Source organism: Triturus cristatus, chromosome 11, assembly GCF_964204655.1.
Source record: "Triturus cristatus chromosome 11, aTriCri1.1, whole genome shotgun sequence".
NCBI lineage: Eukaryota > Metazoa > Chordata > Amphibia > Caudata > Salamandridae > Triturus > Triturus cristatus.
Genome location: NC_140594.1, coordinates 466,574,728 through 466,587,942, shown reverse-complemented (window position 1 = coordinate 466,587,942; position 13,215 = coordinate 466,574,728). Strand labels below are relative to the sequence as shown.

Below are 13,215 nucleotides of genomic sequence, written 5' to 3'. Positions count from 1 at the left end.
CTGCTAAAATGTCCAGAATGACATCATCACTCAAGTGACACATCAGAACACACATCTAAGTCACTTAGCATGCAGTCAGCTGGACCCACACATTGCAACACATGCCACCCAAGGCTACAAGTGGGCACACTCAGACCCAGTGACTCACCATTATGAGAAGAAGTTGCGTATGAGCTGACTCCGGATATCCTCCTCCTCCTCCTCCTCACTTGCCTCGTGACCAAGCCCTTCATCCTCCACGGGTGTATGTTCCTGCTCATCCTGCTCCAGGATGAGTGGCACTGCCTTCTCCACTGCCATGTTGTGCAGCATGCAGCACACAAGGAAGATTTTGCAGACCTTCGCCGGTGCATATGGGAGGGACCCGCCTGTCTTGTGAAGGCACCGGAATCGGCTCTTCAGGAGGCCAAACATCCTCTCAATCACTCGCCTGGTCTGCCCGTGTGCATTGTTGTACCGGTGATCTGCAGCTGGTCTTGGGTTGCGGAGAGGCGTCATCAGCCATGGCATGTTGGGATAGCCAGAGTCCCCTACATGGAAACATCATGTAAATAAGTGGGTCAGGAGATGCCGTAAGAGCTAGAGATACCGCAACACACAGGACACACAGAGTATACCCACCAACAAGACATGCTCGTTCGTTGTGCAGCCGCAGCATCATTTGTGGCACCCTGCTACGCCTCATGATGTAGGCATCGTGTGCTGTCCCTGGAAAACGTGCACAGACATGGGAAATCAGCATGTTAGCAAGACACACCACAAGGGCATTTATAGAGTGGTAATGTTTACGGTTGCGATAGGCTACCTCCTGTGCCTGTGGTGGTACCAAAGCCACATGTGTCCCATCAATGGACCCAATGACATGGGGCATCCCTCCCAGGGCATAGAAATCACCCTTGACACCTGTCAACTCCTCAGGAGTCGGTAAAAATGGATGAATTCATCAAGGTGCTCCAACATGGCTGCCAAAACATCACGCAGGACACTGCTGAATATTGTCTGGGACATGCCACCAACATCAGCTATGGTGAATTGAAATGTACCTGTGGCAAAAAAATGTAGGGCTGCCATCACCTTCATCTTGGGGGTCAGCGCAGTGGGATAACTGTGTCACAGTTTGAGGTGTGGTATAGGGGTGGGCGGAATTTGCGAAATTAACTTTCGCAAATTATCGCGAAAATGCAGAAAATCTCCGCAAACACGCCGGAAATATCGCGAAGACGCGGAAGTTTTTTTGCCGCCTATTCGCGGTATTTTTTGCGTTATCGCGGGTCGCCAACTTACCCATGCGGTTGCTCACGGGCGCGGCCATCTTGTTTTCACTTGTCCCGCCCTCTCGCGATGCTTACTTCCTGTTCCGGGTCGCGCAATGCATGTTCGCGCCAGCTTTTACTTGATCGCGTTGCTTTTTGCTTCCTCGGGGAGAAAATATCGCGCGAACTTGCGCACGTGGTCGCAATGGGCGCGGCCATCTTGTTTTTCACTCTATTGCATGGTTCTGGGGCCTGATTTTCAATCCTCCCTAAATCTTTTCAATCCTTTGTTTATAGCCACTTTTTTTGGATCTTTATTACTTATTATTTCTCTAACTATTTTCCTGCTTCTATATTTTTGGTTTTTGTCTACTTTTTTTTTGTTTTTTAGCTACTTTTTCACTCTTTCTATTGCCTATTTATTTCCTTTACTTACTTTCTTAATTTTATTACCTTTTCTTTCCTACCCCGTCTGTCATCCCCAGAACCATGTCAAAGGGTAGGGCTCGCCGCAGCCAGAGCCGCGGCGCCCACAAGGGGTGCAGGCATGGGCCTTATTTGGGGAGGTGGAGTTGGCTGCACTCATTTTCTTTGTGCAGCACCACCTCCCATCAACCCTGGCAGCAGGTGGCAGGCCTGGGTCCGGGTACGGCCTCCGGGAGCATCGGCAGCGGTGGGGGAAGGTGCGCCGGGCAGTGTCGCGCATCTCTGGGGTCCGGCGCACCCAGGCACAGCTGACGCACCGGTGGTCCGACATCCTGGACCGTGAGCAGGACCTGCTGGACCTGCTAGGAGTGGAGGTCCCGGGGCTTGGTGAGTACCTATTTAATTATTACAACTTTGTGTCTGTTCTTCTGCTCTATGTTATATATTGCGAATATCTTTTTTTCCTTCCAACCAGCTAGAATGTTGCTGCTTACAATACATTCCAGGTTAATAACGTTTAAAAGTCTTCTGTGATTATGACACAGGTGCTCTTCTGCGCTACTACTAATCTTACTTGTTTGCAGCTTTGCGTTTGCGCTTGCTTAGCGTGATTCTTTACGAGTTTATTTTAGAGAAATTAAGTTACGTAATGCTACAGTGACTCACGTCCACTCCTTACTTTGTCCTGTCACTAATAGATAGGGGCGGATTGATACTTAGGTTTAGGTACTTTGTAAGGACCTTCTAATTGGTTAGTGGTATGCGTGATGCCCCCCCCTCACTCAGTTACGTGACGTGCTGCTAGTACGGCAATCTTTAGAACCTTTTCTAGTTTGTTCAATGAGTGGAGGTAGGCTTAGCAGTTACTTAGCAGTAGCAGATCAGCATCAATCAAACCAAAATTTGGTGTATACAAAAAATGTAGTCATGTTCATGTGTCCTCCATGATTGGACCATACACATTGTTGAGAAATACAGTGGAAATGCATACCTAATGTACAATTGGCATGCCTGGAATAGGTGGGCTAGGTTGGGTGGTACGTTGTACTACTACTTAGGCTTAGTTGTAACTTAGTTTTCTGGAATCAGAATGGAAGACTGGATTACTGTTGATAAATAGTAACTTAAGTAGTCGAACTGCGAATCCCCCGATATTACATGTTGACCAGATGAGATCGGTCACTGTAGTTATTGCAATTGTTGTTTACATAAGTGTTTTTTGACCGTTATTGAAAAATATTGTATTTGTTTGACACCATCCATCAATGTTTGTCTCTTTCTTATATCTTTCCTGTCCATCAGCACCCAGGGGCAGACCGACAGGGACTGGGCAGTTGGCGGGACAGGAACACCACCAGGAGGACACCGCTGAGGGCTCCTCTGCTGGCCCCAGTAAATCTTCTTGTTTTTAATAATATTTCTTATTCCATAACTTTTACTGCCCCATTTCTCCCGAACTATAGTGTGTTTCCAAATGCTATTTTTTTACCACCAATTATCCTTCGATCTGTACGGTTTCAAAAATCTTATCCCTGCCTCCGCTATGATGACTGAGTACTACTACATACTATCAGTCTGTCTGTACTGTAGTAGCTAGTCTTGCCCAGTTGGCCAGTGCCACTCTTTGTGAAAGGTTGTAATATAAAACTCATATTCACCAGTAGCTCGTACAATCCGTTGGGTCGTTGTCTTGTACTACTTTTACTCTTATTGATGTTGAGGCTTTGAAAATTCACAGCAACAGCCCTACCAGATTTCTTAATATTTTGATATGATACCCTATAGGACATACCATTGTTGTAGGGATCTTGCACATACATTTGCACCAGAAAATAGGATGTTGGTGATGGTAGGTTGGACCTTCCTTGCACACCTCAATCAGAAATTCCGCACCCACCACAATTCCACTGCTTGACTATAGTACTGTCTTGTCATACCTATTAGGTCTCGGAACCCTCCCCCCAAGATACCCAACAAGTAGACAACCCAGAACATAACACACCCAACCTCTGTCGTGGAAGCAATTCACATGCACACCCTTACTTTAATTTGCTCACTCGTGTAACTTAGTCCACTCCACACCAAATACCATGAAGTATATGTAAGTTTAAAATGTTTATTTCAATTTGAGAAGGTCTGTACACTGTTTTCTTAGCAGCACCAACCGGCAAATCAATAACATTAAAACAATATACATTGTTACACTTATACAGTTGGGAATTAAATCATGATAACTGAACAGTGGTGGAAGGCAGCACCACCATCCCATAGCAATTTAGTTTATATACATTTATAAATGAAGATGTGAGTGAAGGGACCCCTCACCTCAGAAGAACCTAGTACTGGTAGTTGGTGCATCGTTCAGAAGCTCTGGTTCGTAGAAGGGAATCTTGCGTCTGTAATGCGAAAAAAGAAATGGTGTGCGTTAGTATATTGCAACTTGCAAGCATTTCTCAGCCGTGCCAAAAAGTGTAGCATCTATGGATAAGCAATATGGACTAACAGTAACAGTAGTACACCAGTTCTTCCTAAAAAAGTGGCTTGTTAATGTTTGTTGACCGCTTGTACGCAGCGCGTAGACTAGACAGTAGCAGTGTCATGTGGGCTCAAAGGTGTCTTAAGAAGCTGCAAGGTAAAGGTAACGTCACATGTGCATGGCTAGAGCTAATCAAGCAAAGGCTACAATGATCATATAACTATTAGTGTCTACTCTACTACTACCTGATTTGTACTAGTGATGTATGTTAGTATTAACTCATTTTTCAACCTTGCTACTGATCAATAGGGGGGAGGTGTATATGACGCCTAATAAATGTGTAATGTTTTCTAGGCGCACTACCGACCACCATTGCTGGGGCCAGCGAAGGCGACGCCGAGGGCGAGGATGCGGCAGTTGCAGATAGCAACGGAGCGGTAGGGGGAGTGGCAGCACCAGTGGCAGGCGGTGGTAAGTTAGATTCATAATCTTTAACTATTGTTGAACTTGACAGCACACTCACTGCAAGGGTGTACTGTATGTATATGTATACTGTACAGTTGTGACTTAGGGCCCCATTAGGATGGTGGGCGTATTGCCCCCGCCGGGCCAGCTGGAATTCACTGCCGTCACCGCAGGGGCAAACCTCCCGCCATCCCTGTAGAAAATATTCAGACATGTCCAGGCGGAAAAGGGTTCAATATGGCGGTGGTGTCTCTCTCACCACACCGCCAGCCATATAATCTGCATTTTGGAATGCCTTTGCGTGGCGGCATTGCCGTCCGCCAATGAAAGGCATGCAAACATTGCAGAGTATGCTTGGGGGCCCCCATGGAGGGTACCTACCGATGCTATGGTACCCCCCCGACTTTCAAAGCAAAACGTGACAGGCTCCGTGCGGGAACCGTCATGTTGTGCTTGGAAAAGCAGCACAACATTTTAGCATTGCTTTCAGCAAAGCCAACCAGAATTTTAATTAAAAAAAACAGGGTGCGCCCGCCACTGTGCCGGGCGCATCATCCTAATTAATTGTCCCCACGGGACCCCCACCCTTTTTAGCAGTCGGATGGCGGGTGGACAAAGTCCGCCCGCTATCCGATGTCGTAAGTAAGTATGAGTTCTTGGGGACGTTTGAAGAGTGAACTAGAAGACTAGAATTCCCTTTAATTGGTATAGGACTAGGAGCCGGAGTATTGAGTAACCAATGGCCTCATCTATCTGATTTCAACTCCGCTAAGACAGGTGGAAGGAAGAAGGACGGGCGCCATTTAAAATGTTATATACTACTGTGCTTTATTTTATAGTGCTACTCTACCATGCCACTATGTGTATAAATAATGACCTTGTCCTACTGTTTTATTAAGACTATATTTTACAATTGTCTTGTTTTTTTCTTTTTGATACACAGCAACTCCGAAACTCAACCGGAAGGAGTTGGCCGCCAAGGCACGGCGCCGGAAGCTGGAGGCAATCCAGCATGAATACCGGCGGCTGGTGGTCCTAGCCGAGGAGGAGGAGGAGACTGCAGCAGCTATTGAAGCCTCCTCCAGTGCCCCGGGCCCCAGCCACCGCCCTCCAGCGGTATGGCGCCACCGCCTGCGGCTGCCCGCCGCCACCGTGTCATCTCCGGTGCCCCCCCACTGTGGCTGCAACTGCCGCGGCCTTAGACGCCGCGTCGCCCATTTAGAGGACGAGATGTGCCAGATGCGTGTCCTCCTCCAGTCCCGCCCCACCAGTTAGTCCCTGTCACTGCCCCTTTTTTAATTCCTGTTCTTTACCCGTTTGGCGTTTGACTTTTTTCTACTGTGGACAGTGGTTGGGGTTAGGGAGGTGGGTGGGTCAGCTTTTGTGGGTTTAGTTTATTTGTTAGGGTAAATTAAATATATTTTTCTATGTTACATGCAATGTTGTTAATGTTTTGTAGGTGGGGTAACTGTTTTACATCACACTGTTTCCTTGCTGGTGCATGGCCGCCCATAGCCTGTGTTTGATTTCAATAATTTGCTGACTGTATAAGACACAAACAGATAGATGCGACACACCTCACTCATTGACTGGTCCTTCTAGTACTTTCAGTCTATGCATTCTTTGGAGTGGTGTTTGAAAATGAAATCATTGACAACATGTCCATTATTAATTCTGCCTCCCCCAAACTTCTCTCTTACCGGTGCTTGATGTTTATGTCCAACTGTGGCACAGCACTGGCTGCATGGTGAAGATGGTTTCCTTTTTCATACATGCCATGATTGGGTTGGTGGTGGTGGTAGTATAGTAGTAGTAGTATACACTGGCAGGGTGGCAGCATTTCCAAAAAAAGAAAAGGAGATAGTCAATCGCCTTTGAGAGACTGTTAGAGGAGTAGTTGAATGAAGTACATCACAGAATTTACAGAGCAACAATTATATGCTCAAATATTTGACAAAAAAACTGAATGGTGTTTATTATGAGGATAGCCTACTAGACAGAGTTACACAAACTATAGTTTTGTCGACTCGAGTCACTTGACTATGCCTACAGTCTAACAGTTAGTGCTGTATATGAGGAATGACAACATACAAATCCAATCAATGCCGGCAATTCATGCTGCGGTATATGTTCCTTTGTTAAATAAAATAACCTCTGAAATATCCTACTCATGGGTGGGCAAGCAGAAGAAGATCATCGCTCTGCATTGAAATTGAAGTAGTGTTGCTTTCACCACATCCGCCCCAGCAAGTGTGTGATTAAGTATTGGTGTACATTTAATTTAGTTACACCTCGACAATAAGTCACACAGCCCGGGGGAAGAGGGTTAGGGTTTGTTGAATGGATGGGAAGGGGGATTTTGGGAAAGGTTTGACATAGAAAAACAGAATGCATACATAGACAAACAAACGACAATCATTGAAGACTACCATACCATATCCATTCCATATGTTAAGGGAGAAAAAGGCAATGCATGCATGATGATGAGACCCGGATTACATACACTTCTATTTCTTGTTCTGTTCCGGCCTTAATACTTTAACAGATAGCAAATAGAAATTTTAAATATTGGTAGTGAAAAATCGTAAACACATAGCAAACGTAATGATGATTGATAATAACAACTCCAAGAACACACAGGTGTAAAGATTGTATACAAGATATTAATCAAATTATTTAAAAGAAGTTAAAAGTGGATACTGTTACTGTCTTATCCTGGTCAAAAATGTGGACTGTTTTTTTGCATCTCGGCATTCCTCTTGCTACTCTCGTCCATCAATCTTGGGTGTGTCGCCTCGCCACTCGCCACTGCCCGGCTGGAAAAAAAAGGTGATTGATTGGTAAGGTAATTACTATGCATTGTAATGTTTTACAAAGTTTTGGCCAAGGCCCGGCCTGTAATTTTAGATTGAAAACCAAAGGGGATATTGAGAAAGAAAGTGAAAACAAATGCACAAGTGATGGTGTAGTGCAACAAGAACACTTTCCGAGGTGGCATGTATGCATATGCATCATCTCTACTCTAGTCTGTTTCCAGCATTGACCTTCAACAGTAACAGGAGAGATCAGGCCCACAGTGCTTACCATTAGCACATCCTACGTTAACACTTTAGAGTCCTTTTTTTTTCTCTCAAAGAGTTGGACAAACGCAAAGCACATTATCCATTCCAAACATAGCATTTTACAGTGAAAGTTAGTAAAATCAATGCACTGCAGTCATCCCACCGCTACACTCTATTCAACTTCTACACAGACATTTGGGTCTGCTGTGGTTGTTGTTGACGTGTTTACCTTTAGGCTTTTCCGTTTTATGCCACTCCTGAAACATCCTCCTCCTGACTTCATCATCATCTCTGATACTTTTACTGACTGAAGATCGGCCTGCAGTATAAGTATAATTTTTATGACACAACCAGAGTAGAAATATAAATACTACTGACTTGTTGAGTCATTCTTTATTGTGTACAGAAAGATAGATTACTACTAGTACACTTTGACATCACTTTGTGCACAACAAACAAACAACGCAAACACAAAGACCAATAGCTTAGAGTCAGGTGTCCAATGCATGCCATTAATTGTCATCATTCATTACCTGTTCCTTCTCATCTTAAGTTAACGGGCCGTCTCTTTCGCCATCATCATGATGGATGGTGCTGTTAAGTCACAGTCATTTGCATTGCGCAGATTGAGTGAGTCCCCTTCCTGTATTGAATTAAAAGCAATGTATCACCAAGATGCAGGAGAAGTACACATTTCTTGTTTGCAAGAAGGGGAAAATTAGTGTGTTCTGTAGAAAGTTGATTAGTGGCAGTGCACAATTACATCAATTCATGCGCAACACACAACAAAATCTACATCATTCTGTCTGCCATTCTGCGGCCAATGCATGGCATCAATCATTACCTGTTGCATCTTATTTTCAGTTAATGGCCAGTCTCTCTCGGCTCTGAAGGAGGATAGCTATAGAAGTCATCAGATTCATGGTCCACTTGTTTTGGAAGGACGAGGAAAGTTTGAAATTGTTGTTACCATCATCCAATCTTCATTCATGAGGGAAATGGAATTGACCAGGAGATGCAGTATGATCGAGCGGAGGAGCTGGATTCTGAGGACTGTAGTGTCAAATGGCAGACACCTGAAACTTGTATCTTAAATAAGAAGAGTAGAAGATGGTGATAATGCATTTGTTGCGATTCACAAGTTTATAACCGGAACGACAGACACAAACAAAGGGGGAAAAAAGGGAGGAAGACAGTAAGTGCGAGCCTAATTGTCAGGGAAGTATAGCTCGTCCTCAAACTCTGGGGGATCTTCCAGTAGTAGGTAATCATCTGACACAATACTTCCGTCACCTGAGCCGCTGTCCTCATCTTCCTCTGTTGATTCATGCATTGTGTAATTCGGTGTATGAAGTGCTGATTCATTTTGATCATTGTTAACCTCTCCACGTTTTTGGGAGATAGACTGGTGCTTCTCAAGGTTACAATGGAACCAGCAGCACTGAAAACACGTTCGGAAGAGACACTTGCGACAGGGCAAGCCAGATAGCTTATCGCCAGCCTGCTGAGCTGTGGCCATTCAGACCTTTTCCTATACCAATACTGCACTGGGTTTTGATCAACGTACACCTCTGTTGGGTCGTCCAGATAGGCCTGGACCATCCGCTCAATGTTCAGGGTTGCTGCTGGTAAGCTTTTGTGCTGTTTTTTCTGTGCATCAGCACTGTGCTTATTAAGGCCCATCTTTACATACCAATCTGATAATGATTGTACTCGGCTGAATGATCCAGTTATTGTTTTTGTAGTCGATGGTGATGGCGAGTGTTGCGATTGTGAGCCAACCGCACTGCCCTCAGCCGACGAAGTTGCACTTGATTCTGCATGGCCTGCTTCAGTATCAGTACTTGTTGTGGGTTGATGTGGCGGGCTTTTAATTAGCAGCCCTTCGTTTTCAAACTTGATGGCTGCTTCAGCTATACAACTTTTGTAGCGGGCAACATCATTGTCGGAAAAAGAAAGGAATAGTCCTAATTTTGCACGTGGATCCAGAATTGTGGCACAAATGTAATGTTCTTGTGACAAAATTTTATTTTGTATCCTTACATTTTCTGATAAGCGCCTGGATAAGCTCTCCACCAAGTCATGGGCTTGCCTTCTGTCCTCTACACCTTTGTAGGATTCAGACACATTATTCAGCTCATGCTCTAGCATTTGCAACAATGGGATAGCTTGGCCCATTGTACAGTCCTCCTTGCTGACTTCACGTGTGAAGACCTCAAAAGGAGACAGCATCTCAGTCAGGCATTTAATTAGGGTCCATTGCTCCCTCTGAAGGGTCATGCCTTTAACACTAGCATCACTGCTTCTGTACCAGACATATTCATTGAGTGACCTGTGCTGTTCGTACAGACGATCAAGCATGTAATACGTTGAGTTCCAACGTGTTGCCACCTCCTGGATGAGGGCCTTGACTTGCATCCTAAGTTCACATTGGATGATCCTCAGCTGCTTCTGAGCTTTAAAAGAATGGCTGAAATGAGTGCATATTCTTCGGCAGATGGCCAGTAAATTGCTTACTATGGGTTCTTTTTTCAGAAAGTCTTGCACTATAATGTTTTTGCAGTGTGCCAAACACGGAACCCTGAAATAGGAACCAAGTTCCATGGCCTTCAGTACATTACTGCCATTGTCTGTGGCAACAAAGCCAATACCAAGCCCTCTGGGCCGCAGCCATTCCAAAACCTTGGTGCGAAACTCTTCTAAAATGTTTTCAGCCGTATGAGATTTCTCCATGGCGAACATGGCTACAGTTGCATGTTTGCGAGTACCTTCAAAAATCGCAGCTGTGTCAACAACACCTCGTGCAGATAGTTGATCTCTAACCCCCACAAAAGAGATCCAGTGTGCAGTGATGCACATGTAATCTGTGGCTTGGCAACTGCTCCACATGTCTGTTGTCAGGTGGATATTGTGCACAGCACTCTGCCGCAAACCTTGACCAACCAATTCCAGCACCTCATGATGTAGTGCCGGAACAGCAATTCTTGCGAAATAGGACCGGCTGGAAACTTTCCATTTCGGGCAGATGGCAGACACAAATTCAAGGAAACCCACCCCTTCCACAAATGAAAAAGGAAGAAGGTCCAGCGCTAACATTTTAGCCAGCTTCGCATTGTACAATCGTGCCGTTGGGTGGTTGCGTTGGAACTGCCCCTCCAACCTAAACATGCTGTCAATGGTAGGCTGGCTTACTTTCCTTAGTGGTGCTGTTTTCATTAACCCACTAAGGCTCAACGACACAGATTGTCTCATTGAGGTACTCGCCGGTCGCCTTGGTGTCTCACCCACACTCTGAGTATGGCTCTTACTGCGGTGCCACTCTGATGTTACTGAGGAGGATGTGGGCGTTACCACTGCAGTGACTGCACTACTGGAGACAGGGCTAGAAATGCCTCCCTGTTCTTCACCTGCCACCACAATAATATCGCTCCCTGATTCCTGACCAACTTCAAAGGGTTTAGTTTTTCTACTTTCTTTTAACTTAAGTAGGTGATCCTCCCACACGATATTGTGGTGTATTCTGAGATGACTTGCTTGTCCTCCGGTACCATAGTTTGTACCAAGCTTACCACGCCGAACACCTTGCCGACAAATTGAGCATATAGCAACGTTCTCCTCCTTGGCGCTAACAGAAAAGAAGTCCCAAACTGGGGAGGAGAACTTTCTGGCACTGCTGGATGTGCCACTTTCAACACCAGATGAACTTGAGGGGGTGCTTGAAAATATGTGACCCTGTCCACCTACACTGTGACTTTTACTACCACTTCCTACTGAGATGGTTGAGCTGGATGTAGGTCCCTGCCGGGCCTTGGAAAATATGGCAGCTGGAGGTAGTGGTGGTGTAACCTGTGTTGGTGAGATCCGTGCTACATCCCGCTCAGTAGCAGCCTTTCTGGATAGGGTGAGAATGTCGGTCTCCAATCCCTTTGGGGCGGGAGTAATGTGCGTGATGACTGGCTCGTCTTCATCAACATCATCACCCCCCTCTTCTACATCTACCTCCATTACTCTAAGTTTTTCTGGGACCTTCCTTTTCAGAAGCAATGTCTTGTGGCGTACTTCACTCTCAGACCGAGCTGGTGGGACCCAAGTGTCATCACGATCATCAGAAGTGGGGCTTGAAGAAGAAGATGATGGACTAAGCCTCCTTTTCCTTGCTGGTGGTCTGGAAGACAATTGATCTTCTGAAACAGTGGTTTGACTTCGCTCCACTTTGTCTGCAGGAAGCTCGATTTCCTGAAATGCCCCTACGTCAGGAGCAACAACTACTATGGTGGGCTGTTGCGGCGGCTGCTGCTGTTCTGGTTGCGGCGGCTGCTGCTGTTCTGGTTGTGGCGGCTGCTGCTGTTCTGGTTGCGGCGGCTGCTGCTGTTCTGGTTGCTGCGGCTGCTGCTGTTCTGGTTGCGGCGGCTGCTGCTGTTCTGGTTGCGGCGGCTTGACACTGATCTGCTGAGTTTGCGCCTGCGTTGAACTTGATTGTGTACTACTTTGCGGTAATGACATTTCTTCAACATCGCTGCTCGTTAGTAGACTGGCTACCTCTGCGACACTAAAGCCCTTGAGCCTAGGTTGGTGCTGTTGGACCGCTGTGCTGCTCCCAGCTTGGTTCCCGGACAACGCTTTGGTGCCAAAAAAAACATTGGCCGGCACACCACCAGTCGTGGTTAATGCCACTTCCTTTTTCTGTTCCTTCTTCTCACCGGCAACTTTCTTGGTACTGGACCTGGTACCTTTCTTTGGGGCCATCTTCTTCAGATGTCAGGCAGGAGGCAGATGCACAACAAGTTCTGGTCACACGTGGGCGTGATGCGCAGCAGGACTTCTGTCTGGCTGGCAGTACAACGGGTAGCCATGTGATGCCGATGACACCTCCTACTCTGTCTTTTATGCACCTAAAAGCAAAGAAAACAGGAGAAGAACATCAGTGAAATGTTGCATTTGTTTTTGTGGTTCAGTTACTTAGTACTGTACTAGTGCAAACAAAAGATAGTCTAGCCATTTATGACTATTTTTTTTAACTAGAGCTATGTTATACTACTAGTACTGTGTACAGCCACACACTACACTCTCAGGAAGGATAGGAAAGTTAATAATAAACAACAAAATAAAAAACTAATGGAAGTGGGGTGGACCATTGCATTATTTGAGCATCTCAGCATCCATGGAGCTGCTGCTGGCAAAGGGGGTGGATGGATGGAAGCAGTAAGCCAATAGGAAAACCATGCAGGCCTATATGGCAAAAGCAGGACACTCATAACTCCCAACACAAAAAAGGCCACCAGCCACATGGACACTCACGAATCACAAACAAGCAGGGGGCCTGGGAAACACCAGGAGCTGACAAAAGGCCTATAAAAGTCAGGTAAAGGATGCATGCTGAAGCACACTGCTCTGCCTTTTTAATGCAACAAAATGCAAATACGAACATTCACAGGCCCCAAAAAGGTCTGCAGGGAGCATGCATCGCACACCAACACTCACCAGACACACACAACAAAAGCATGTCTTTAAGACAACCAACATCAGAAAGCCC

The 13,215-nt window shown here is 45.8% G+C and overlaps 1 long non-coding RNA gene across 1 annotated transcript; it reads left to right on the top strand.

Annotated features, from left to right (window-relative positions):
• The first annotated feature begins 3,022 nt into the window (after positions 1 to 3,022).
• Positions 3,023 to 5,678, top strand: LOC146784434 (uncharacterized). The gene is made up of 3 exons (XR_014970660.1): positions 3,023 to 3,071; positions 4,510 to 4,626; positions 5,564 to 5,678. It is a non-coding gene; the product is annotated as an uncharacterized LOC146784434 (long non-coding RNA).
• The last annotated feature ends 7,537 nt before the right edge of the window (positions 5,679 to 13,215 follow it).